The sequence below is a fragment of the Cervus elaphus genome, chromosome 17 (assembly GCF_910594005.1).
Source record: "Cervus elaphus chromosome 17, mCerEla1.1, whole genome shotgun sequence".
NCBI classification, from domain to species: Eukaryota; Metazoa; Chordata; class Mammalia; order Artiodactyla; family Cervidae; genus Cervus; species Cervus elaphus.
In genome coordinates, this window is record NC_057831.1 from 7,475,978 (window position 1) to 7,501,834 (window position 25,857).

General features: G+C 39.2%; 1 protein-coding gene and 1 pseudogene across 4 annotated transcripts in view; both read left to right on the plus strand.

Annotated features, from left to right (window-relative positions):
- Positions 1–17,362, plus strand: part of LOC122673602 (cGMP-specific 3',5'-cyclic phosphodiesterase-like) — a 77,932-nt gene extending 60,570 nt beyond the window's left edge. The window contains exons 3-4 of one of the 3 annotated variants that reach the window (XR_006334737.1): positions 4,068–4,209; positions 17,218–17,362. The gene's annotated coding sequence lies outside the window, so the exon portion shown is untranslated. Of the gene's footprint in view, positions 1–4,067; positions 4,210–5,851; positions 7,357–9,839; positions 9,855–17,217 lie in introns of those variants that run through there. The other 2 variants (XR_006334739.1, XR_006334738.1) reach the window with 2 other exon arrangements.
- Positions 17,363–17,398: 36 nt separating this feature from the next.
- Positions 17,399–24,691, plus strand: LOC122673608 (annotated as a pseudogene). Its single transcript, XR_006334747.1, has 5 exons — positions 17,399–17,632; positions 18,394–18,541; positions 21,496–21,616; positions 22,857–22,960; positions 23,649–24,691. The product of XR_006334747.1 is annotated as a mitotic spindle assembly checkpoint protein MAD2A-like (transcript).
- The last annotated feature ends 1,166 nt before the right edge of the window (positions 24,692–25,857 follow it).

Below are 25,857 nucleotides of genomic sequence, written 5' to 3' on the forward strand. Positions count from 1 at the left end.
CTAACCACCACACATCTCGCCAGCCAGTTTGAAGCACTCTTGAAGTTGCCTTCCAAGAAACATTCCCATAGTTATCTTGGGAATCATTGTGCATTTGCTGCATATATTCACTTGGTTCTCATCTGATACCTCCTTATTTGCAGCTGTTTTTGTGTACTGGCTTCCCAACTAGATTTGCCTGGCAAAGCAAGGTTATTTTCTTTTCCCTCTTGCAGTGACACAGTACCACATCACAAGATAAATATTACTCAGTAAATATCTACAGATAAAAAAATCTCTCTTAAAAAAAAAAAAAAAAATCTCTCTTGAGAAAACATGCTCTGTGTTGTTACTTCTCCTTGGCTGACGTTTCTTCCCACTCCCCACAATGGCTGCACTGAAAACCTTGTCTGCCCATCTCTACTCCCCTCCCTGCCCCTCCCTCCACTGAGAACTAAAAGTTACTGCAATACTGTGACTCATAGGAAATTTATGTGTTTGTTTATGACCAAGCATATGTGAGAAATACACAAACACACACACACACACACATGAAGGTGTTTGTGTGTGTATGTTAGGTAGGAAGTGAGGCATGAGCAATGAGGAGTGGACTAGCGGGAAAAGATTCAAGTTGATCTCTAAACCCCACCCCAGACACCCCCACAGTGTGGCCCAGGAGAGCTCACAGATATGCTACAAAATAACTTTTGCCCTAGGCAGACTTTTCCAACTCCTGCCCTTGCACCCTAGGCACAGGGTAGATACAAACTAAACACAGGGGCTTCTCCAACTCAGCACCTGAGACCTTGATGCATAGCTGTGTCCTCAAGAGACCTCAGGAGCCCATAAAAGATTCATAAATATTCTATACATAGAGACACCTGATTATAACAGACTTAATTATGGGAAAGACAGGCACAGGAGAGCCCGCTGTTATGTAACTTGCAACTGTAAATCAAAACTGCTAGCTCACGTCCACCTAAATACGTAAAAGTCCAGTCACCAGGGCCCCTCCTGCCTGGCCCACCTCTCCCTTGAGGGGCTCTGTGCTTTCCTTAATAAACTTCTTTTTGCCATGGATAAGACCTCAGATTCTTCTCTTCGTCCTTACCGAGAACTGAGCCCCGTGAGAGAGTCCTCTTTGACCCTCCCTTACCCGGTAACATATATAACACACACAGAGAGCGTCCACATACATCCCAACGACAGACTGTGGTCTTCATCCAGTTTCTGGCTCACAACTTCCAGAACGCTTGAAATGTCCTGATTGAAACAGGCAAAAAAGGTAACATTTGGTCTCTTAACCTTTGGTTGCAGACAAAGGTCCAGGGAAGGTGACTTTTGGCTTCCACCCAAGGGTGGGGGTTGGCTGCCAGGAAAACCAAAACTAATCAAAACTAATCAAAACTGTGATTAGACAAAACTTTCAGTCCCACCCCCGGGGACTGGAGGTGGGATCCATCAATCAATCATGACTATGTAATGAAGCCTCCGTAAAAACCCAAAAGGACCACGCTTGCCCTTTTCCAGGAAGCTTCTGTGTAGGGAAACCAGAATACCTCGCATGCCACACAGGGCTTCTTTGTCCAGGATCTCACCCTACGCATCTCTTCATTTAGCGATTGATTCATATCCTCTAATAGTCTTTTATAATAAATGGGTAATTACTGAGTAAACAAGCTTTCCTGAGTTCCATTATTTGCTCCAGCAAATTAATCAAAACCGAGGAGGAGGCCGTTGAGAACCTCTGGTTTGCAGCCAGTAGGTCAGCAGCACAGGGAAACAACTCAGGCTTGAAACTGGTGTTGGAATGAAGGGTGGCCTTATATGAGAGACTGAGCCCTTCACCTATGGACTCTGACTATATTTCTGGGTAGGCAGTGTCAGAATTGAGTTGAATTCTGGGTAGGCAGTATCAGAATTGAGTTGAATGAATGCTAGGATACTGTTGGCATCAGAAAATTGCTTGTTGCTGTCCTGAAGCCTACACACACACACACATGCTGATACTTGGTCCAGGAACCCTTTGCAGCTATCCTCACTTAATGTTTCATAAAGAAAAATAAGAATTCTATACTCTTCCTTCTCCTTTCTTGCATATTTTCATTTCCCAGGAAGAAATGGTCTCTTTTAAAGCTTATTCTCCATCTAGGTCCTCCATGTTGCTATTTTCTGTGGTCTTGGACTGTTAGTTACACCTTTCCAACTTCCAATCACAGTTTATATATTTCTTCTGGATCTCTTTCCTCTATATTCCTAAAAATAAAATGTCCAAGTTCCAGCAATTGCTCATGTTATCACCCCACTCTCCCTACCCCTCACTTGCAAACTCCTCAGAGAAGACGTCCATCACCTCTGCATGACCCAAATTGCTTCCTCTTAGTTCACCAAAGATCTTTTAAGTGCAAAATCTAACGTTTTCCCATTCTTATTCATACTGAATTGTGAACTGAACTACTAAAATATTCTACCATCCAACTCAAATTCATTAAGTAGGTTTTCAGGACATTCATCTCATGATTTGCCTCCTACTTCTTCATTTCTTCTGTTTCCATCACTGTGTCTTCTTCAACCATGTGTCATTTTATTAGTTATTACCCCCAGATCCTTCCGAGTCTTTTCCTCACCCAAACTCACTTGAAGGAAAATTAATCCAGTTCCACAAATTGAGTTATCATGATCTCCATGTATATAATTCCACGATGACCTCTAAGATACCAGACTTAATTCTTCAGAGTTCAAACACATGAACACATTTCCAAAATGTCTGAGATCTGTCATCCCTTTATATTCTTATTGTACTGGACATTCTCATTTCCTTTTGTTGGAACTATCGAGAGTTGGCAAGCTGAGAAGGCTGGATTTCAATCACCAAGCTGTTTCTTAGCCAAAGCATTTATATAGTGCACAAAATAAAACCACTTCTGTTGTTCCAGTCCTACTCGGGTACCCTTTTTGGTTGCCCACTCTTAACCTGAAGAGACAAAACTTCAACCTGGACAACCCCTAAGCCCAGGGTCTTCTCTCTATGCTGAGTTTCCACTAGGTTTCCAGCCATTCAGCTTTGTTGCATTCCACTGCTGGATGGGTTCCAGGAGTTTCCCATCAAGAACAGAGGGAAGGACAGAGCATAAAGGATCGCTCAAGCTAGATTATTAAAAATAGAGTCAGACCTTCCACACTTTTAGGATTCATATCCTGCTATCATCTAGACTTTCCTGGACTTGATTTCTGTTCTTTTAGCTGCATGACCTTGGATAAATTAATCCAACCTCCTTCTGTAACTTAGTTTCCTCCATTGTAAAAAATGCAGATAATAATAGTACATAACTCATGGGTTTGTGAAGGGATGAAATTCACTGATTCCCATAAAGCACTTAGAAGTGTGCCTGGCAGAAAATAAGAGCTTAATAAGCGGTAGTTAATAGTATTATTATTTCATCTTTGTCACAATGTTAAGAGAGTGTGTCCCCATCTTTGCTTTAAGTTGCTTTACCTAAGGACTCCTTTAGTTATCCTCTACTAAATATGTACCTGACCCAGGAAAGTTGCATGGGAAAATGGAGGGAAAGCTACCTAAACAATAATAATAACAACAACAAGAGTAATGTAATACATTAACAGTAAATCAAGGCTTCACTTGCATTATCTAATGGAATCCTCACAAAAATTTTATGTGGCAAGTACTATTACAACTTCCATTTCACATACGAGGGGGAAAGGTCCTTAGATAACTTTTCTTAAATTGTTCAGATAGTCTGCCTCTAAAAAGTTTCTGGAACGCACTATTTTGGCAACCCTTTCTTGCACATTTGCCTATGAAGTCTGCCTCTGATAGACTGCTTGGAGATTCCTGCTTCTCCAGACAATGCCATGACACTCTACCCCTATGCTGCCAGCAGTAAAGCGTTTTCTTGTGATCCAAGTGGGTTTTTACCACATAAGAATTTGTCAAAACTCCTAAGAGGGTATTTATTCTATGCCTTCAGCACATTTAAGTGGAAAATGAACGAATGTGCCTTCAGCACATTTAAGTGGAAAAGTCTGGAGCTCTCTTTCCCAATAAAGATCATGTATTTTCCTCACAGGACTGCCCTGGCAGAAGCCAGCAAGGAGAACAGTAACTCAGATTTCTACACAAGAATGCAAGTTGACTATCCTAGCTACATCCATTCCACGTCTGCCTTAGAGAGGGGGACAGGGAAGGACCACGACCATCCCCAACTCCAGGTGATATATCCTATAACCAACTGGGTTTCTGCATATACTATCTAAACCAACTATTTCCACAGTGGGATTGTACAAACCGATTCACTGGGGTACAGGGAGAAATGTAGAATTCCCACTTAAGTTGAAAATAAACTAAGCTGTACTAAAACGTAACAAATGGATCAACTCCAACACCCTCACAATCTGCACATCAGAAAGTCACAGATCATGACTTGTGTCCTAAAGAAATGAAAGTCAACAGTTGCAAATCTACTGGTGCTTTCTCTGTGCAGCTAACAACAGATACTGTGCCCTCTAACAAGAATTCCAGAAAAATTAACATTTATTTCTTTCAAAGAAAAAGTGACTTAAAATGAGGATTTTTTTTTTTTCCAGAAGACACTTGTGTGGCTGAAAGAGCATGTCTGTGTCAATTATTTTTTTAAAAGTTTCATCTGCACATTAAAAAACTTGGAAACAAATTTTTCTAATCTATTTATAATATTTCTAAATTACAATCTATTTCCAAAGGCAATTAAGACGAAAGCAATTAGTTCCAAACTAATAGAAAGGTACTAAGTTCTCATAGTTTAAAGAAATGGACCAAAAATACTTAAACTTTCAGTTTTAGACCCATTCATTAAAACTATAAAGCTACAACATTTTTAAATTAGTTTGCAAGAATATTTAATTGGTACCAAGAAAATGAGGAATTTAGTAGTTTTTCAAGACTCTGCATAATTGCTAAATACTGATAAATAAAAATAAGAAGTCAACAATGCACTTTCACTTGGATCTTCATATCTTTGTGCTGTATCTTTTTTAGCTATGATGGCCAAAAAACAAAGCAAAACTAAAACAACAAATTAAAAAAAAAAAAAACAACAAGTATTAAATTAAGCTGAAGTATCTGACTTTTATGGAGAAGGCAATGGCAACCCACTCCAGTACTCTTGCCAGGGAAATCCCATGGACAGAGGAGCCTGGTAGGCTATAGTCCATGGGGTCTCGAAGAGTCGGACACGACTGAGCAACTTCACTTTCACTTTTCACTTTCATGCTTTGGAGAAGGAAATGGCAACCCACTCCAGTGTTCTTGCCTGGAGAATCCCAGGGACAGGGGAGCCTGGTCTATGGGGTTGCACAGAGTTGGACACGACTGAAGTGACTTAGCAGCTGCAGCAGCATCTGACTTTTAAGTCATTATTTAAACCAAGATTTTTAAGAATAAGGAACATGCTTCCTTAACATGTTAATCACATAATTCTTAATATAGTTAATATATTTAGAGATAGTAAAATTATTTTCTAGTGATATAAGAATCATCTTTAAATAAATACTTCTTTAGATCTTTAATTTCCTACATACATACACACACATGCACACACTGTAGCTAATACTGTGGAAAATGTCTATCATTAGAGATAAATAAACCTATATTGTGGAGAAGGAAATGGCAACCCACTCCAGTACTCTTGCCTGGGAAATCCCATGGACAGAGGAGCCTGGTGGGCTACAGTCCATGGGGTCACAAAGAGTCGCACACAACTTAGTGACTAAACCCATATTGGGGTGTATTCACTATTTTCTGTTATTGTTGAGATACATTATTTTAAACAAGATCTTCGAGAAAGAGATGAGGATGGAACATTTACATTTCCAGAGTCCTTTGAAGAACCTCCCTTCAAGCTCCAGTCTCCCTGGAGGCACAGCAAGCTTACCTGCGGTTCTGAAGGCCTGCTCCTCCCACCCTGCCGATCTTTTTCCCAAGGCCGGCAGCCATCCTAGGAATAGCAACACACACCTTCTTAAGTCCCTAAAATGTTCATCTTCTATGAACAGTGGTATTTTGGACTGCTCTTGGAAAGTAAATATTACAATTTCTTATTAATTTAATAGAGATTAATGATAACTCAAAATTAAAAAGAATCTTGACTCAGATCAGGAAGATCCCCTAGAGAAGGGAATGGCTACCCGCTCCAGTATTTTTGCCAGGAAAATACCATGAACAGAGGAGCCTGGCAGGCTACAGTTCATGGGTTACAAAGAGTCAGATATGACTGAGCGACTATCACAATAAGAATCTTAATGCAAAATTCCAAAAACAAAATGCTGTGCTGTGCTTACTTATTTGCTCAGTCGTGTCCGACTTTTTGCGACCCCATGGACTGTAGCCCACCAGGCTCCTCCATCTATGGGATTTCCCAGGCAAGAATACTGGAGTGGTTTGCCATGCCCTTCTCCAGGTGATCTTCCCAACCCAGGCATCCAACTGAGGTCTCCCTCATTGCAGGTGGATTCTTGACCAGGGAAGCCCTGAAATCTATCTTATTAATACCTTTTTAATTATACAAAAAAAAAAAAAAACCCACACATTTCTTTTAATAATAAAATTCTGCGAATAAATTTTAAACCATATATATGCTTCATTCTGTTGTTTCTTACACTAGAGTCTGCAAGAATATTCTTGGGGATATACTAATTAAATGAAATTTGATTTCAAGTTTTCTTTTATTTTGATAATAGCATAACACAGGTTTAAAGAGGTATATTCTAGATCACCCAAACAACTGCAATCTATTTTGAAGTAAAATGTTTCCATCTATATTTACAACCATACTGGGACTTAGCAAACATAAAGAGACACTATTTAATATTTAATCCATTTGATCTTCAACATTCAACCAAAACCTTTGGAATTCAGTAAGTCTTTGTGCTGTTAGTTGATGTTTACAGGTTACATACACCATTCAAGAATTTAAAATGCTGTCATATTCAATTTATAAGTAGAAAAGCTCAGCACAAATAATAGAATTAATGTGCATGACTGATCTGTAACCTGATAAATATGGCTTGACTACTATATTGTTTGATTGAGGTATAAACACAAGGCAAGTTATAAGAAAACTGTTTCAGTTGAAAAAACCAAGCTTATATAAATAGAAAAATATAAACAAACTTAAAATAAAGTGATTTTTCATATGTTCACAAAGCTTTTTCTTCCCATAAATGTTTTATAAAATGATACTAAAAAATATTTGAGAAACACCCAACTTATGGCTTGTCTATGGAATATCTCAGAAAATATTTTCCACTTACTCAGCTAACATCTTAATTTTATTATTAGTTAGTAGATTTAACAAAACTAATTCATTTATATGCACATATTAAGAACAATAAAAGTGATTTTATCTACAAAAGATTCAGAAACAACATGCTTAAAAGGTACTACAGGCATAAAATATTTAACCAAATTTAATATGTAATTATAAAGTCATTTAACACTTTAAATCTGTTTTTATCAATTTAATTGCAACCATGGCTTTTAATTTTTCATAGAGTCTTTGTGTTTTTAGTTTCCATATCAGACCCTGTTCTGACTTGTTTGAAATTTCACTTGTATTTTAAAATATCCTCTGCTGTCAGAGGCAACTGATTACAGGACCCATTTTTCATATATATATATCACACACATATTTGTTGATATTTGTAAATATATAAGTGCTCCATCAAACAATCTCTGAGAATTAGATATGAATAAGATTATCATTTTACTTTCAAATTATACCTTTTGGTGCCTAATTATGGTTGAGCTATGGAAGACTTCTAAGTCTCTATGTATCATTTATTACAAAAGAATTATAATAAAACAATACAACATGGTAATACTTTCTGATAAGAACAGCCCATATTTTTCATTACAAGAACTTATGAAATTATTAATGTTCTCAATAATTTTTGTACCTAATTTTTACTAAGGTAAAATTTTAATATCCTATGTATGCAACTGGATCATTAAAAATGATGAATTATGCAAGTACAGAGATACATTTGTTAATTAAGCCACTGTTTATTAATAAAATTCCATGATTTAAAACTGTTCTATTAGTTTGAACATGTGGAACAACAATCAAACAGTCCTTAAGAGGAAAGTATTTGGGGAAAATGGATCTTTAGGAGATTTACATTATGTAACTTAATTTTTAAGCTTATGAATAAATGTAAACATTCATTCGACCTACAGCATAATCCGAGTAGGAAATTTCTGATTTTAATTCTTGCTCTTCAAATCACATGAGAGAGCTGTATAAGAAATAGGGTAACACAGACTCAGGACAGCATCCTTGCTGTTCAAGAAGGCAAATTCCTCATACTGACAACTGTGCACAAATGCCTACGTGCACAGAATTTTTACCGAAATTTAGTAAATAAATGTATTAAAGTTATTACAAAGACAAATATTCTTACTTCACCCATTTCAGAACAAAATGCTCCATGTAAAGATACTGGACTCAAGAATAAAATAACATCTGGAAATTTGATGGAAAACCGTCCTCAGTCTATCAGAATCGTGATTCAACTATCCAAAATGTTTTCTCTCTCCATGTGAAAACAAATACGCAACTTAAATGTAAATATAAATAAATATGCTTTACGGCATGAGTGTGTGCATACACACATATTTAAAAGAAGGATACAAGTTCTGTAATATCTTATGATCCAACATTTCATTCTGATGTGTTCCACATATACAAATACCTTAGAAATCACTAAATTCTTTTTCCCTCATTTCACTTTGAACCAAAGCACACATACAGGGCCCGAATTTTCTAAAGGTATTATTTCACATGTAAATAGTGCCATCTTGTGGCAGTTGCCGCTATTTGCATTCTGGCATAAAACTGATTATGGATTGAAACTGCCATGGTTCCTGGGGTGGGAAGATCCCCTGGAGAAAGGATAGGCTACCCACTCCAGTATTTTGGGGCTTCCCTTGTGGCTCAGCTGGTAAAGAATCCACCTGCAATGTGGGAGACCTGGGTTCAATCCCTGGGTTGGGAAGATCTCCTGGAGAAGGGAGAGGCTACCCACGCCAGTATCTGGCCTGGAGAGTTCCATGGACTGTATAGTCGATGGGGCTGCAAAGAGTCTAACACTAACACACTGACACCTATAAGTCTCCTGAAAGTTCACAGGATTTCCTCAGTGGCTCAGGCCTAAAGAACCCACTGCCAACGCAGGAGATGTGGGTTCGGCCCCTGGGTGGGGAAGATCCCCTGGTGAAGGACATGGCAACCCACTCTAGTATTCTTGCCTGGGAAATCCCACGGACAGAGGAGCCTGGAGGACTACAGTCCATGGGGCTGCAAGAGTTGGACACAACTTAGCAACAACTCAGCAACCTAAGGTTACTGAACATGCTCAGTCTAAAATCAGTTAATATTTTAAAAACAACCATCTTCCAGAGTATCCTCAAACAGAAATACTTTTAAAACAACTAAATCAGAAACCCTAGATTCTATTACTAAATTTTCTACTAACCAGATAATGGGTTACTAGACAGGAAGCCTGGCATGCTGCAAACCCCAAACTCCATGGGGTTGCAGAGTCAGACACGACTCTGCAGACACGACTCAGTTATGAGCAATTGAACAACAATAAACCAGATACTGAATAAACTATATAATCACTCTGGACCTCATTTTCTTCATCTCTAAGATTGTCCAGCTAAGTTACTGTCACTTTCTAAAATTCCATTTGATTCTAGCTTTAGAAATTTGCATGAGTATTTCTGATTTTAGCATCCTAATATGGAATACAGGCCTGTTTATGACATATGTTTTCATATTTATATCTTTTATTAATTCTAGGTTGCTTGGTTATGCAGTCTGCTTGAATTTTCTTCAGAAATAAATCTTAATTTATACTTCTCCCTGTCCAAAAAACCTTCAAAACACATTAGAAAGATGTCACCAAATTGTGAATAAAAGTCAATTCAAGTAACTGAAAACAAGTTTTAAAAAACTTTTTGTAAGGATAAGAGTGCATGCTTTATTTATTTTTTATTAGTTGGAGGCTAATTACTTCACAACATTTCAGTGGGTTTTGTCATACATTGATATGAATCAGCCATAGAGTTACACGTATTCCCCATCCCCATCCCCCCTCCCATCTCCCTCTCCACCCGATTCCTCTGGGTCTTCCCAGTGCACCAGGCCGGAGCACTTGTCTCATGCATCCCACCTGGGCTGGTGATCTGTTTCACCACAGATAATATACATGCTGTTCTTTCAAAACATCCCACCCTCACCTTCTCCCACAGAGTTCAAAAGTCTGTTCTGTACTTCTGTGTCTCTTTTTCTGTTTTGCATATAGGGTTATCGTTACCATCTTTCTAAATTCCACATATATGTGTTAGTATGCTGTAATGTTCTTTATCTTTCTGGCTTACTTCACTCTGTATAATGGGCTCCAGTTTCATCCATCTCATTAGAACTGATTCAAATGAATTCTTTTTAGCAGCTGAGTAATATTCCATGGTGTATATGTACCACAGCTTCCTTATCCATTCATCTGCTGATGGGCATATAGGTTGTCCTGGCTATTATAAACAGTGCTGCGATGAACATTGGGGTGCACGTGTCTCTTTCAGATCTGGTTTCCTCAGTGTGTATGCCCAGAAGTGGGATTGCTGGGTCATATGGCAGTTCTATTCCCAGTTTTTTAAGAAATCTCCACACTGTTCTCCATAGTGGCTATACTAGTTTGCATTCCCACCAACAGTGTAAGAGGGTTCCCTTTTCTCCACAGCCTCTCCAGCATTTATTGCTTGTAGACTTTTGGATAGCAGCCATCCTGACTGGCGTGTAATGGTACCTCATTGTGGTTTTGATTTGCATTTCTCTAATAATGAGTGATGTTGAGCACCTTTTCATGTGTTTGTTAGCCATCTGTATGTCTTCTTTGGAGAAATGTCTGTTTATTTCTTTGGCCCATTTTTTGATTGGGTCATTGATTTTTCTGGAATTGAGCTGCAGGAGTTGCTTCTATATTTTGAGATTAATCCTTTGTCTGTTTCTTCATTTGCTATTATTTTCTCCCAATCTGAGGGCTGTCTTTTCACCTTACTTATAGTTTCCTTTGTAGTGCAAAAGCTTTTAAGTTTCATTAGGTCCCATTTGTTTAGTTTTGCTTTTATTTCCAATATTCTGGGAGGTGGGTCATAGAGGATCCTGCTGTGATTTATGTCAGAGAGTGTTTTGCCTATGTTCTCCTCTAGGAGTTTTATAGTTTCTGGTCTTACATTTAGATCTTTAATCCATTTTGAGTTTATTTTTGTGTATGGTGTTAGAAAGTGTTCTAGTTTCATTCTTTTGCAAGTGGTTGACCAGTTTTCCCAGCACCACTTGTTAAAGAGGTTGTCTTTTTTCCATTGGATATCCTTGCCTCCTTTGTCAAAGATAAGTTGTCCATAGGTTCGTGGATTTATCTCTGGGCTTTCTATTCTGTTCCATTGATCTATATTTCTGTCTAACAGTGCATGCTTTAGATAAGATGGGGTCAACATCAAGCACCCAAAAGTTAATGGGAAAGGAGTTCCACCAAAGATTCTAGAATCACGTGTTACAGTGATAAGCAAGAAACAGAACAGGCTCAGAGTTAAGCAGCTTTGACCAACACTAGCATATACTGCATGCTTGCCACCTTGGATTCTGTACTACCATTTCATCCTTCCTCCACATCAGTCATCAAAACTCAATTCTTTTTTCAAAACATCTTGCTCTGATGTACATCTTATTTAAGCTCTGGCATCCACTTTGTCCAAGAATTCAAGCTCCTGGGCCGGCATTACTAAAATCACCATCAGAGTTTACTGCTTTTCAAAGAGTGATTTAAGAACTTGCATCAGAATCATTTGGGACTCTGGTTAAAACAAGTTATCTCTTAGATTCCATAGAAAAAGACCAGCACTATCCAGTAGAAACAGAACACAAGTTACATATGTAATTGTAAAATGTTCTGGTAGTTTAAAAAACTAAAAAGAAAAAAAAGTAAAATTATTTTAATATTTTATTTAATTCAATGCACATATAGTATCATTGCAATAAGTAATCAATTAAAGACATATCAATATACTTTACTATCAATATACTTTACAGGGCTTCCCTGGTGGCTCAGAAGGTAAATAGCCAGCCAGCCTACAATGTGGGACACCCAGATAGGATCCCTTGGTTGGGAAGATCCCGTAGAGAAAGAAATGGCAACACACTCCAGTATTCTTGCCTGGAAAATCCCATGAACAGAGGAGTCTGGTGGGCTACAGTCCATGAGCCCCAAAGAGCTGGACACGACTGAGCACCTATATATATATATATGTGTGTGTGTATATATATATATATATATGAGCTGTTATACACACATTTGTTTTTCATACTAAGACTTCAAAATCTGGTACTTTATTCTTGTAGCATATCTCTATTCAAACCAGCATATTTCAAGTTCTTAAGTCATAAGAACTTAAGTTCTTAAGAACACAAAGAAAGTAAGTACTTCCTCTACATGGAAACCTCATATATTTCACCAGTCTTCTAGAATTCCCAAATTATATTGATACTAATGATTATTTGCATCTTCAAAAAATTTACAAACTATAGTATTATGAAACTGAAGGATATCTTTCCTGAAGTGCTAAGTAGTAAGCTCCTTAGAAAGAGAGACAATTTCTATATGGAGAAAGGTGGGCACCATTTTCTACCAGCGTGGCTCTAACCCGAAATCCTGGTGGAAGAAATGAAAAGGAGGTGATTTAAATACACACAAATTTGCACCACAGAGACTAAAGGATGTAAGGAAAGTATTACTGGATCAAGTCAGCTTATTAGCTATATACCTGTTTCACTCTTCAAACTGATTAAATTCTGATATATAACACTGTATATAGACAAGAGTTCTAAGATGGCCCCCCAAATTTGTGATCTCCAGGGAACATATCCTATATAATCCCTCCCCTTGAGTGTGGTAAGACATGTAGTTATGAGGCAAAATCATTTTGAAGATTAGGTTTAACAAAGAGGAAATCATCTGTCGGGGTCTGACTTAATCACATGAGTTGTTTATTTATTTTTTTTTTTTAATTTTTTTATTAGTTGGAGGCTAATTACTTCACAACATTTCAGTGGGTTTTGTCATACATTGATATGAATCAGCCATAGAGTTACACGTATTCCCCATCCCCATCCCCCCTCCCATCTCCCTCTCCACCCGATTCCTCTGGGTCTTCCCAGTGCACCAGGCCGGAGCACTTGTCTCATGCATCCCACCTGGGCTGGTGATCTGTTTCACCATAGATAGCATACATGCTGTTCTTTTGAAACATCCCACCCTCACCTTCTCCCACAGAGTTCAAAAGTCTGTTCTGTATTTCTGTGTCTCTTTTTCCGTTTTGCATATAGGGTTATCGTTATCACCTTTCTAAATTCCATATATATGTGTTAGTATGCTGTAATGTTCTTTATCTTTCTGGCTTACTTCACTCTGTATAAGGGGCTCCAGTTTCATCCATCTCATTAGGACTGGTTCAAATGAATTCTTTTTGACGGCTGAGTAAAATTCCATGGTGTATATGTACCACAGCTTCCTTATCCATTCATCTGCTGATGGGCATCTAGGTTGCTTCCATGTCCTGGCTATTATAAACAGTGCTGCGATGAACATTGGGGTGCATGTGTCTCTTTCAGATCTGGTTTCCTCAGTGTGTATGCCCAGAAGTGGTATTGCTGGGTCATATGGCAGTTCTATTTCCAGTTTTTTAAGGAATCTCCACACTGTTTTCCATAGTGGCTGTACTAGTTTGCATTCCCACCAACAGTGTAAGAGGGTTCCCTTTTCTCCACAGCCTCTCCAGCATTTATTGCTTGTAGACTTTTGGATAGCAGCCATCCTGACTGGTGTGTAATGGTACCTCATTGTGGTTTTGATTTGCATTTCTCTAATAATGAGTGATGTTGAGCACCTTTTCATGTGTTTGTTAGCCATCTGTATGTCTTCTTTGGAGAAATGTCTGTTTAGTTCTTTGGCCCACTTTTTGATTGGGTCATTGATTTTTCTGGAATTGAGCTGCAGGAGTTGCTTGTATATTTTTGAGATTAAGCCTTTGTCTGTTTCTTCATTTGCTATTATTTTCTCCCAATCTGACGGCTGTCTTTTCACCTTACATATAGTTTCTTTTGTAGTGCAAAAGCTTTTAAGTTTCATTAGATCCCATTTGTTTAGTTTTGCTTTTATTTCCAATATTCTGGGAGGTGGGTCATAGAGGATCTTGCTGTGATTTATGTCGGAGAGTGTTTTGCCTATGTTCTCCTCTAGGAGTTTTATAGTTTCTGGTCTTACATTTAGATCTTTAATCCATTTTGAGTTTATTTTTGTGTATGGTGTTAGAAAGTGTTCTAGTTTCATTCTTTTGCAAGTGGTTGACCAGTTTTCCCAGCATGGCTTCACAGCTGAATTCTACCAAAAATTTAGAGAAGAGCTAACACCTACCTTACTTAAACTCTTCCAGAAAATTGCAGAAGAAGGTAAACTTCCAAACTCATTCTATGAGGCCACCATCACCCTAATTCCAAAACCTGACAAAGATGCCACAAAAAAAGAAAACTACAGGCCAATATCACTGATGAACATAGATGCAAAAATCCTTAACAAAATTCTAGCAAACAGAATCCAACAACATATTAAAAAAATCATACACCACGACCAAGTGGGCTTTATCCCAGGAATGCAAGGATTCTTCAATATCCGCAAATCAATCAATGTAATACACCACATTAACAAATTGAAAGATAAAAACCATATGATTATCTCAATAGATGCAGAGAAAGCCTTTGACAAAATTCAACACTCATTTATGATTAAAACTCTCCAAAAAGCAGGAATAGAAGGAACATACCTCAACATAATAAAAGCTATATATGACAAACCCACAGCAAGCATCACCCTCAATGGTGAAAAATTGAAAGCATTTCCCCTGAAATCAGGAACAAGACAAGGGTGCCCACTCTCACCACTACTGTTCAACATAGTGTTGGAAGTTTTGGCCACAGCAATCAGAGCAGAAAAAGAAATAAAAGGAATCCAGATAGGAAAAGAAGAAGTGAAACTCTCACTGTTTGCAGATGACATGATCCTCTATATAGAAAACCCTAAAGACTCTACCAGAAAATTACTAGAACTAATCAATGAATATAGTAAAGTTGCAGGATATAAAATTAACACACAGAAATCCCTTGCATTCCTATATACTAACAATGAAAAAACAGAAAGAGAAATTAAGGAAACAATACCATTCACCATTGCAACAAAAAGAATAAAATACTTAGGAGTATATCTACCTAAAGAAACAAAAGACCTATACATAGAAAACTATAAAACACTGATGAAAGAAATCAAAGAGGACACAAACAGATGGAGAAACATACCGTGTTCATGGATTGGAAGAATCAATATTGTCAAAATGGCTATTCTACCCAAAGCAATCTATAGATTCAATGCAATCCCTATCAAGCTACCAACGGTATTTTTCACAGAACTAGACCAAAGAATTTCACAATTTGTATGGAAATACAAAAAACCTCGAATAGCCAAAGTAATCTTGAAAAAGAAGAATGGAACTGGAGGAATCAACCTGCCTGACTTCAGACTCTACTACAAAGCCACAGTCATCAAGACAGTGTGGTACTGGCACAAAGACAGAAATATAGACCAATGGAACAGAATAGAAAGCCCAGAGATAAATCCACGAACCTATGGACATGAGTTGTTTAAAAAGGACCTCCTTGGAAAGAGAGACAGTGGAAGTGTGACAAGGGCTCAAGACTGGCCTCTGGCCAACAGCTAGCAAGCCAATGGGGACCTCAATTTAAGAACAAAGACATTAAATCTGCCAGGAACCAAGGACCTCAAACCCAGAGTTTAGATGAGATCCCTCTTGCAGCCAGGTGCCTTTACTTCAAACTTACAAGAATACATAGAGCAACCAGCCATGCCATGCCCAGACTCTTAGATCTAAGGACTGAGATCATAAATGGGTTTTTTTTTTTTTTTAAACCACTAATGTGTCATAATTTGTTACACATCAATAGAAAACTAATACACTCAGGCACTTTCTCATATAATTAAATAACTACATCCGGGCAGGTTTCTCAGACTTCATTTTACAAATAATTTCTCCACCTGCTGTAAAAATACAATTGCTTCACAAGTGACACGCCATTAGTAGTACACTATCTGCTTAATTGGGTTTCCCTGGTGGCTCAGTGGTAAAGAATCTGCCTGCCAATGCCGGTTAGATTCAAGGGTGGGGAAGACACCCTGGAGGAGGAAGTGGCAACCCACTCCAGTATTCTTGCCTGGAGAATCCCATGGACAGAGGAGCCTGGCGGGCTGCAAGTCCATGGGGTCGCAAAAGAGGCAGACACCACTTAGCGACTAAACAACATCTGCTTAATGCTTCTCATAGAAACATTAAAAGCCTCTGGATTTGAGTCAAAATTCACTGAGAAGCTCTTCAGCGTTGACGAGCCTTTTTGGTGAGATGACTCTATTCCTGACCAGTTGCCTAAGGGTGGCGGGGTGCAGAGTAGAAGCTGGACTATCAGACGCAGACTCTTGCTGCCGCCAGCCTCCGCCGAGCAGCGGGGTCGGGGGTAGACGCGAGCTGAGCCAGGACGAGGGGCAGAAAAAGGGATGCCGTTCGTCCCTTTAATCCCTAGCCCAGTTTCTCAGGAAAAACACTACGCCGGCACAGTAATACCTCTAAAACCCTGTCTGCGGCACGCAGCTGCTTTGAAAGAAAGTGAGAGTGAGGCGCTCAGTCGCGTCCGACTCTTCGTGACCGCATAGGCTGCAGCCTCCCTAGCTCCTCCTACCATGAAATTCCCCGGGGAAGAATACTGAAGTGCGTTGTTGCCATTCCCTTCTCCAGGGACTCCTCCCAACCTAGGGATCGTGCGTGGCAGGTCTCTGGCACTGCAGGCAGAGTCCTCACCGTCTGAGCCACTAGGGAAGCAAACTCCCAGAGAACCCAGCAAGTTCCGACCGCTGACTAAACATCACTGGGGCCACTCAGCGTGGCGGACAGTTCATAACCCTTTCAAAAGATCTTTCAAACTCGGGAATTGTGCTCCTAGGTCGCTCGGTCCGCAGACCTAGAGAGCGGCCACTAAAACCTGAACCTACCGTCTTCCCCTCTAGCCGCCAGCTCGCCAGCCAGCCCACAACTACAGCGGGAACCCGGCCAGGTGTAACCACCCGGAACTGCGCCGCCACGCTTCCCCACTGCGCCTGCGCGAACCGCCGCTCCTAAAGGGGCAGAGAACCCGGCGGGCCCCGCTGCGCAGGGCGGGGTCCAGAGGCGCTTGGCGCCTGCGCAAAGGGCGCGACGGGCGGGGTCTAGAGGCGCTCCGCGCCTGCGCAAAGGGCGCGACGGCGTCCTGCGTCGTTCCTTTTTAAACTAGTGGCGGGGAACTGCTCCGGAAGCCCCTGGCGCCGCTGTCTGCTGGGTGGAATCGCGTACCGTCATCCGTGGGCCTGGCAATGGCGCTGCAACTCTCCCGGGAGCAAGGCATCACCTTGCGCGGGAGCGCCGAGATCGTGGCCGAGTTCTTCTGTAAGTCCTCCTCGCGCGGAGCGGAGGGCGGGGAGAGCCGAGCGCAGGCCGCCCGCAGGCCCGCGGCTCAGCCGGAGCGGCCCCGAATCCCGGCCCCTGTAGCCGCGGCCTCGGGTGCCGGCAGGAGGGATCAGGAAGTGGGGCGGCGGGCACCGCCTCCGCTCGCGTTGCTCCGGGCGGAGGAGGAGGCCCGGGTGCCGCGGGGGCCCGCCTTGCGGTGGGCCCCTTGGCGGGAGCGTTTCTTTCCAGTGCAGAGCTCCTCCCACACCCCCCGCCCCCGCTACGGGGAGGCCTCGGGGGTGGACCGAGACGGGCTAGATTTCGGGAAGCGCTGTTCTGAGCTGGCCAGGTGTACCTGCTGACAGAACCTGGCAGGATCGGTGAGGAGAAAAGGAGGAAAGAGACGTGGGAGAGGCCTGCCTGGGCTTGGTACCCGTCTGTCAGTTGCCTATTTTGACACCCTCTAACCATAAAATAGGCATTTGGACTTGTTTTACAATGAAATGAAATTTTGGCACTGGTAGATTAGTGGTTTGGCATTTTTCTTCTGTTGCCACATATGCAGCTGTCACTTAGACGCAAGATTTTAAGGATTTTTTTTAAATGCCACTTTGTACCTACTCGGCTTTCAGCAAAACACAAACACGTGTTTAGACATTTATAACTTTACACTATCATGAAACCATAGCCCCATCTACATATGCCTTATTTCCCCAGAAGTTACAACGTGACGATGACTTTAATATTTCTTATGTTTTCAGCGTTTGGCATCAACAGTATTTTATATCAGCGTGGCATATATCCATCGGAAACCTTTACTCGGGTGCAGAAACACGGTCTCAACCTTGCTTGTAACTACTGATCCTGAGCTCATAAAATACTTAAATAATGTGGTGGATCAACTAAAAGGTATTTTATTGTTGGACACAGTTTTGAGTTTTGTGGGCCTTTATGTTAATAGGATCTTCCCAGGTGACTCTGGTAAAGAATCCACTCGCCAATGTATGAGACACAGAAGACTCAGGTTCCATCCTGGGTCTGGAAGATCCCCTGGAGGAGGAAATGCCAACCCACTCCAGTATTCTTCCCAGGATAAGCCCGTGGACAGAAGGGCCTGTCGGGTTACAGTCCATTGGGTTGTAAAGAGTTGGATACGAGCACACCTACGATCCACATTTTCTAGCTTCTTGGTGGTCATTTTTCAGCTCTGTATAGGGTAGTGTAAAATGCACTACCATCTCCCATACAGTGAACCAGTTGGGAGGGAAACAAATAACATACAAATTGAAAGAATTCCCACCCTTCCTCCACTTTTGAATAGGCTGAATATTTTAAGGTTCAGAATCTGATATGGCTTAACAAAACAATCTCCATCAACTCCTTCAGGGATGATAGAACACATTGGAATTTTATGTAATTATGATGGAGTTTCTTATCTGAGAGAAATCCACTGCATATATTTTTTGTAGCTGCTTGGAATCTAAAGCCATCATTATATTAAGATGAAGGAACTAAAATCAGATTGAACCTAGGGAACTAAACTTTAAAAAGAAGGAACTACTAAATAACAGCACTCATTAGAATTTTCTTATTTTTCACCTGTTTCCATTTGTCTTTTTTTTTTTTCATCATGCCTCTGAGTCAGTAAGCCTTTTCTATCTGCGCACTCATTTTCTTCTTTTAGCTCAAGAAGTTGCAGTATTGTGGGATCAGTATGCTCTATATATTCCTTTTATTTCTAGTAGTTTCTCTTTCATATTTCTCTCCACTTAGGATTCTTGTTTCTAATTTCTCTGTGTTGTAAAATGTTTCTCCCTTTCTGCCCATTAGATCTTCCAAAATACTAGTTCTAAAAATACTACAGCCCGCATTTTTTTTTAACCTTAAAATTCATGAATCATTTTTGTTGCTTCAGCTAGCTTCTTTTTCAGATTACATCATTGCGTTTTCATTAACTTGAGAGCTAAGCCACCCATAGTCGTTCATACAGCTGCACTCAGATTGTTTGGTATGGAACCTCTAGGCATCTATGGATGTATGTCGTCATCTTAATCTGAAGAAGTAGCAAGCCAGCTTTGCCCAAGTTACTGGTTTTTGGTTTGTGTCCTTTGAGACCAATAACATTTCTTGTCAGATGTATCTACACTTTCCTACTTAACTTCTCCCTTTGAGTTCAAATGGAGGAAATGCTTTACAGGCAAATTATTCAGTCTTTTAAATTCCACTTCTCTAGCCTTAGGAATTTGACCCTATTTCCTCTCTCTTATGTTGTCAGTTTCTCTGTTTTCGTTTGGATTATTCCCATTGGTTTCATTTCCATTTTTAAGAGAGGAAAAAAAAATCACCAACTTCCCCATATCTTCAAATTACCACTCAATCTCTTTTTCACAGGTAAACTGGTAAAAGTTGTTCATATATGCCAGGGGTGAGCAAGGCCAACAGGCCAAGTCCAGCAAGTGGCTTATTTTTGTACTGCTTGCAAGCTAAGAATATTACACATTTTAAAGAAGACTATGCTACGTAGGTGACCCATAAGCCCTCAATATTTCTAAAATATTTTCTATACCTGCCGATTCCTGAATAAAGTATTCTCAATTTCTAAGATTACTTGAGGGCTCAATCTGAGGCCCTCTTACATGTAGATAATTTTAGTAACAACTTGTGTATCTGACTCATGAACCGATATCTAACCAAAGCCTCTCCTAACTCTCAGCTCATACATTGAGTGACTCCCTTAATGTCTTTATGCAGCTATATAATATACCACTTCACACTCAGTATATTAAAAACTGAATTTAGGATCATCTCCATTTCAGTTCTCTTTCCTCTTAGTGACTGGATCAACCATCTGACTACTGATATAAATCAGAAACCTGGGAGCTATCCCTGATTCATTCCTCTTCCTTACCCTAAGGTAATCCAATAAATCTTAACAATTTTAACCATGAAATCTCTTGAATCTGTCTACTGCTCCATCTCTACCAGTATATCTTTCTCTAAGTCTTTATTAGCTCTTGCTTGAATTATTCATTACTTAGTGCCCTAGATCCCCTGTTTACTTCCAGCTTACTTTCTACATGTATCCAGAAGGATAGTTTTCAAGTACAAGTTTAATTACATCATACTCTGCTTCAAACACAGTAATGACCTTCTTAGTTCTTAGTATCACGTCTTTAATGGCTCCCATGACTCTGTGTGGTCTGGCCCATTTATCTTGTCAGACTAGCCTTGCTCATTCTCCCTTTCTTAAACTGCAGTTGTTTTGGCCTCCTTTCAGTCCTCTGATCCAGTGCTCTGTTCTGAGTCTTTAAGACCTATACCTTTAGCAAGGAAGATCCCACGTGCCACAGCTAAGACCTGACACAGCCAAAAATAAATTACTTCATATTTTAAAACCTATACCCTCTTCCCTGTTTTGCATATGTATACTGTTGTCTCTTAGGACAAAACTCAAACCCCGTGAGTCAGAATTCCCTATTCGGTGCTTTAATTGTGCTCTATGTTGCCCCATGATGGGTAACTGCTACTACATCATAGGAAACTGCACCATCATGGCGGTTACAACAATTATAATTTCACACTTATTGTTGTGATTAGATTAGTGACATCTACACCCTTCCCTTGGATTAGGATGGAAGTACCTCGTGTTCACTGTCCTTAGCCCCCAGTGCTATGCCTGGCAGAAATAGTGAGAATTTGAAATCGGGAGCTAGGCTATTGATGGGGAAAGTTTTCTGCATAGTTTGGAGGAGATCCAAAATAGCAGTGGGAGAAATTTGCTGAGGATAGGAAGTCGGTCTTGAGAGGACAGTTGCTTTGTAATGCAGCAAACTAAAAAAGATGCCTTGTTTTGTGTATTGCAGAATGGTTATACAAGTGTTCAGTTCAGAAACTGGTGGTAGTCATCTCAAATATTGAAAGTGGAGAGGTCCTTGAAAGATGGCAGTTTGATATTGAGTGTGACAAGACTGCAAAAGATGACAGGTAAGTAGCAGTTACTTCCATTCTCATGTTTTAAAATTTATTTTCTTTACTAAATGAGTTCTGATTATATTGAACAAGTTTCATATAAAGTACAGTTTTTTTCTAGGATGTTAATTTGATCCTTAGTCTCCTGTGGCAAAGAATAGTTCACTGTCTTACATAGATAATATACTTTTAACAGACTTGCCTATAGTGTAAATGGGTGAATTTCACCTTCAGTGTTTATGGTAGTATGTACCTGGTGGCCCTTTAGTGAATTGTTTAAAGGTACTTTTAACCATAAGAGATTATCCTAGATTCCCCCAGCCTAAGATTCAGCTCTATTGTATTTCATTGAATGCCCCAAATCTTCTAAGACACTTCATAAAAAAGTTTCCAGACCACCTGTCTGGAAATGCCCATATGATCATGTCTAGCATTGTCCTAGGCTTGCTTACTGGTAAATTCAGAATCATTTCTCATAATGAAATGTAGTTTGTTTCTGAAGCCTTTGGTCTATTTTAGGAAATTTTTAGCTTATAAAAATAATTTGATAGTTAATTTAGTATTTTATTTGAAGCAGTAGGGAATTAAGCATTACGAAAAAATGCCAAAGTGATTGCACCAACAAAATATTTTAGATACTATTATTATTAGATACTATTATTTTCATTTTTTAAGGGGTTTCCCTGGTGGCTTACAGGGTAAAGCGTCTGCCTGCAATGCAGGAGACCTGGGTTCGATCCCTGGGTCGGGAAGATCCCCTGGAGAAGGAAATGGCAACCCACTCCAGTGCTCTTGCCTGGAAAATCCCATGGACAGAGGAGCCTCGTAGGCTACAGTCCATCGGGTCACAAAGAGTCAGACGCAACTGAGTGATTACGAAAAATGCCAAAGTGATTGCACCAACAAAATATTTTAGATAATACTATTATTAGATACTATTATTTTCAGTTTTTAAAAGGTGCTGTAGTTTGCCTAACTTGAAGCACTTGGCCAGTTTTCCGATTATCTGATACCAAATGACCTGATTTTAAGACCACCCCTAAAAAATGACTAAAATGATAAATGAAATAATAAAAATGCATATGCCTCTTGTGGTATATAGGTCCTGATGATACACTTATAACTTTAAAAAAAACACACAAAAAACTCCATTTTAATGTATTACTTATTTGATCTTGGAAACATTTAATCAGTTAGTCTTACCAATGTTTTAAATAATTTGTTAACACGTAAATTGATTTGGTTTCTCCAATAGTGCACCCAGAGAAAAGTCTCAGAAAGCCATCCAAGATGAAATCCGTTCAGTGATCAGACAGATCACAGCTACAGTGACATTTCTGCCACTGTTGGAAGTTTCTTGTAAGTATTATACAGCTTCACATTGACTTAAAATTTGTCAGGGAAAAGACTAAGCTATTAGTTTAAGAGTTAGCCCTTTATTAAAATTTTTCTTAATTATTAATATTACATAATAAAAATGAAAAATGTATTATAAAGCAGAAGTAGTGTTACATGCATTCTAGAAATTCTGAAATTCTGAAAAGGAAAGGAATGAAAGTATTCCACAGTATTCATTCTTGAATGTCTTAATGTAATCCCTTTCATTATCTTAATTTTTTATGTATATTTTGAAGGCTAGCCAGAACTGTCTTGCTTTTCTACCTTATCAGATATTTCCTGAATGCCTTCTATATGCGAGACACTGTTCTAGGCCCCAGGCTACATCAGTCACAGAACCCAGATGTTAGCTTTCCTTCGGGTTACCTTTATGCTATCCTATGTGATTAACTATATACTTCTTGCAAATAATGGTTTTCTCTTTTAAAAAAAGCAAACTTGAACTTTTCATAAGATAAAGCAAAAGGAGTGCAATATTTTCTGTACTACAGTAAATTTCTATTGAGGAAAAGCAATTGACTAGTCATTACAGTCCAGGCTAAACTCCCTTTTCTAATACTGTGGGTGGTTCAAAATGTGAGAGAGACAAGGAGGGTTCTTCTACTTTTGAAAAAAATAATGTACTTTAATGATTTTATCTCCAATTTAGGTTCATTTGATCTCCTCATTTATACAGACAAAGATCTGGTTGTACCTGAAAAATGGGAAGAGTCAGGACCACAGTTCATTACCAATTCTGAGGAAGTTCGTCTTCGTTCATTTACTGCTACAATTCACAAAGTAAATAGCATGGTAGCCTACAAAATTCCTGTCAATGACTGAGGATGAGATATGGACAATAATGTACTTGTAACTCTCAAATGTGGTTTTCCTTCCAGATCACCTATAGTTGGTATGTTTTATTTCATTGGTTAGTTTTTAGATGAGGAAAACTTAACATGATGCTTTACTGAATCTGTGCAAAATTGTTCCAGTTTTGGTACCTATCTGACTTTCCATAGGGTTGACGTAAGTTACTGCACAGATTACATCAGTACTGCCGTGTTACTTTCTTTCAAGGTAGTAACCGTAGGTGGAAAAACTTTTGCTAAATGCCTCTCTAAGTCAGGCTTTTGGTCAAGTAGCTTGACTCAGAATGTAGAGAAATAGTTAAATATAAAATAGAACAAAAGAAATACGAATATTCAGAATCTTCATTTAGATCCTGAAAGTAACTAATGATAATCCATAAGTAGTGAAATATTGCTCTTTATTGGGTCCTATTGCCATTCATTTCATTTGTATAGTTTCCATATTGAAAAAATGTCCAATTATTTGAGTTTAATTTATGTAACTTGAATCTATAAAGCTGTGGGTATTCCCACTCTTCAAATTGTTGTGATACAGAACTCTTAAGAATGTCTTTTCATGTTTTATAAAATCAAGCTTTAAATGACAATGATGAAATAAAGTTAAATGTGTATGCTTTTAATTTGTATTAAATTTTTTATATTGGTGTGTTGATACAGTTAAGTAGTTACGGATTCAGTACGGCATATTATTTCTTGTGCCTACTATGTTGTAGGGAGGGCCTAAGGATACAAAGTTGAGTAAGTCTTGAGGTACTTTCAATTTATTGGACAAGCTTTAATTAAACCTCCTTCACCCTATAACAGTAGATTTAAAATAAACATTGTTCTTTATGTAAAATGATAAGTGTCATTTGGAATTAATTCAGTTTAGCAAATGTCAGATTGTATAGAACCTTTCTATGCTCTTAGGTTTATTATCAGTCTAATTTTCCGTATACAGTTGACCCTTGAACAACATAGGGGTTGGAACACTGACCCTCTAAAGCAATTGAAAATCCCAGTAAAACTTAGAACCAGCACTCCATATCTGTGGTTACCCCAAACCCATGGATTCAACCAACCATGGATCATGTAGTACTATAGTACTTACTCTTCAAAAATAGCCAAATATAAGTGGACCTGCACAATTCAAACTGTTGTTCAAAGGTCAGCTGTATCCTTAAACATCATGTTTATTCTTCTGCCTGTGCCTTCATTAATACTCTCATCAGGTATATTCTTTCAGTTCCCACCTATTTTTCCAAGGTCAGTTTAAGGCAAACTCATAAAAATTCCTTTCTAATGTCTATACTAAATCTTAGCCCATTTTGTAATAATTCAGTTTTTTAAGTATGTAGTAGCAGACACTGTTCTAAGATCTTTATATGTATTCATTCATTCAACCTTCACTATTAAGTAAGTACACATAATCGGTATCCATTCATTCAAAAATCACATAATGAGCATCTGTTAACGTGCAGAGTAAGAACACTGCGTGCCAAGTACTAGGAGGAATGAAACAGAGTCCTGGCCCTTCCAGAGCTCGAGATCTTAGGAAGGAGAGGAAAGGAGGACAGAGGACCACAAGGTGGCTGAGCAGGTCTCTTTCCTTGTGTGTTTGTCTGTTATTTCACTTGGAAGAATCTCTCTCTGATCCAGCTGGGTGCTTGTGGAGCGTAAAGGCCTATGTCTTACGTTCTTTCATCTCTCAGTGCTGCTGGACAAACAGGTGCCCGTCTTTGATGATGGGTTTATGTATGCTGCTGCAAAAGCCATTCCCAGAGAGGAGCTAAAAGTATCTAACTTAGGTCCAGCCATGTCTTTTTTTCCTGAATAAGAAAAGCAGTTATATAGAAGTGGAAATTGTGTTGATTTTGGGATGGTCAAAACTCAATATTCAAAAAACTAAGATCATGGCATTTGGTCCCATCACTTCTTGGCAAATAGGGAAAAGGTGGAAGCGGTGACAGATTTTATTGGGCTCCAAAATCACTGTGGATGGTGACTGCAACCATGAAATTAAATGAC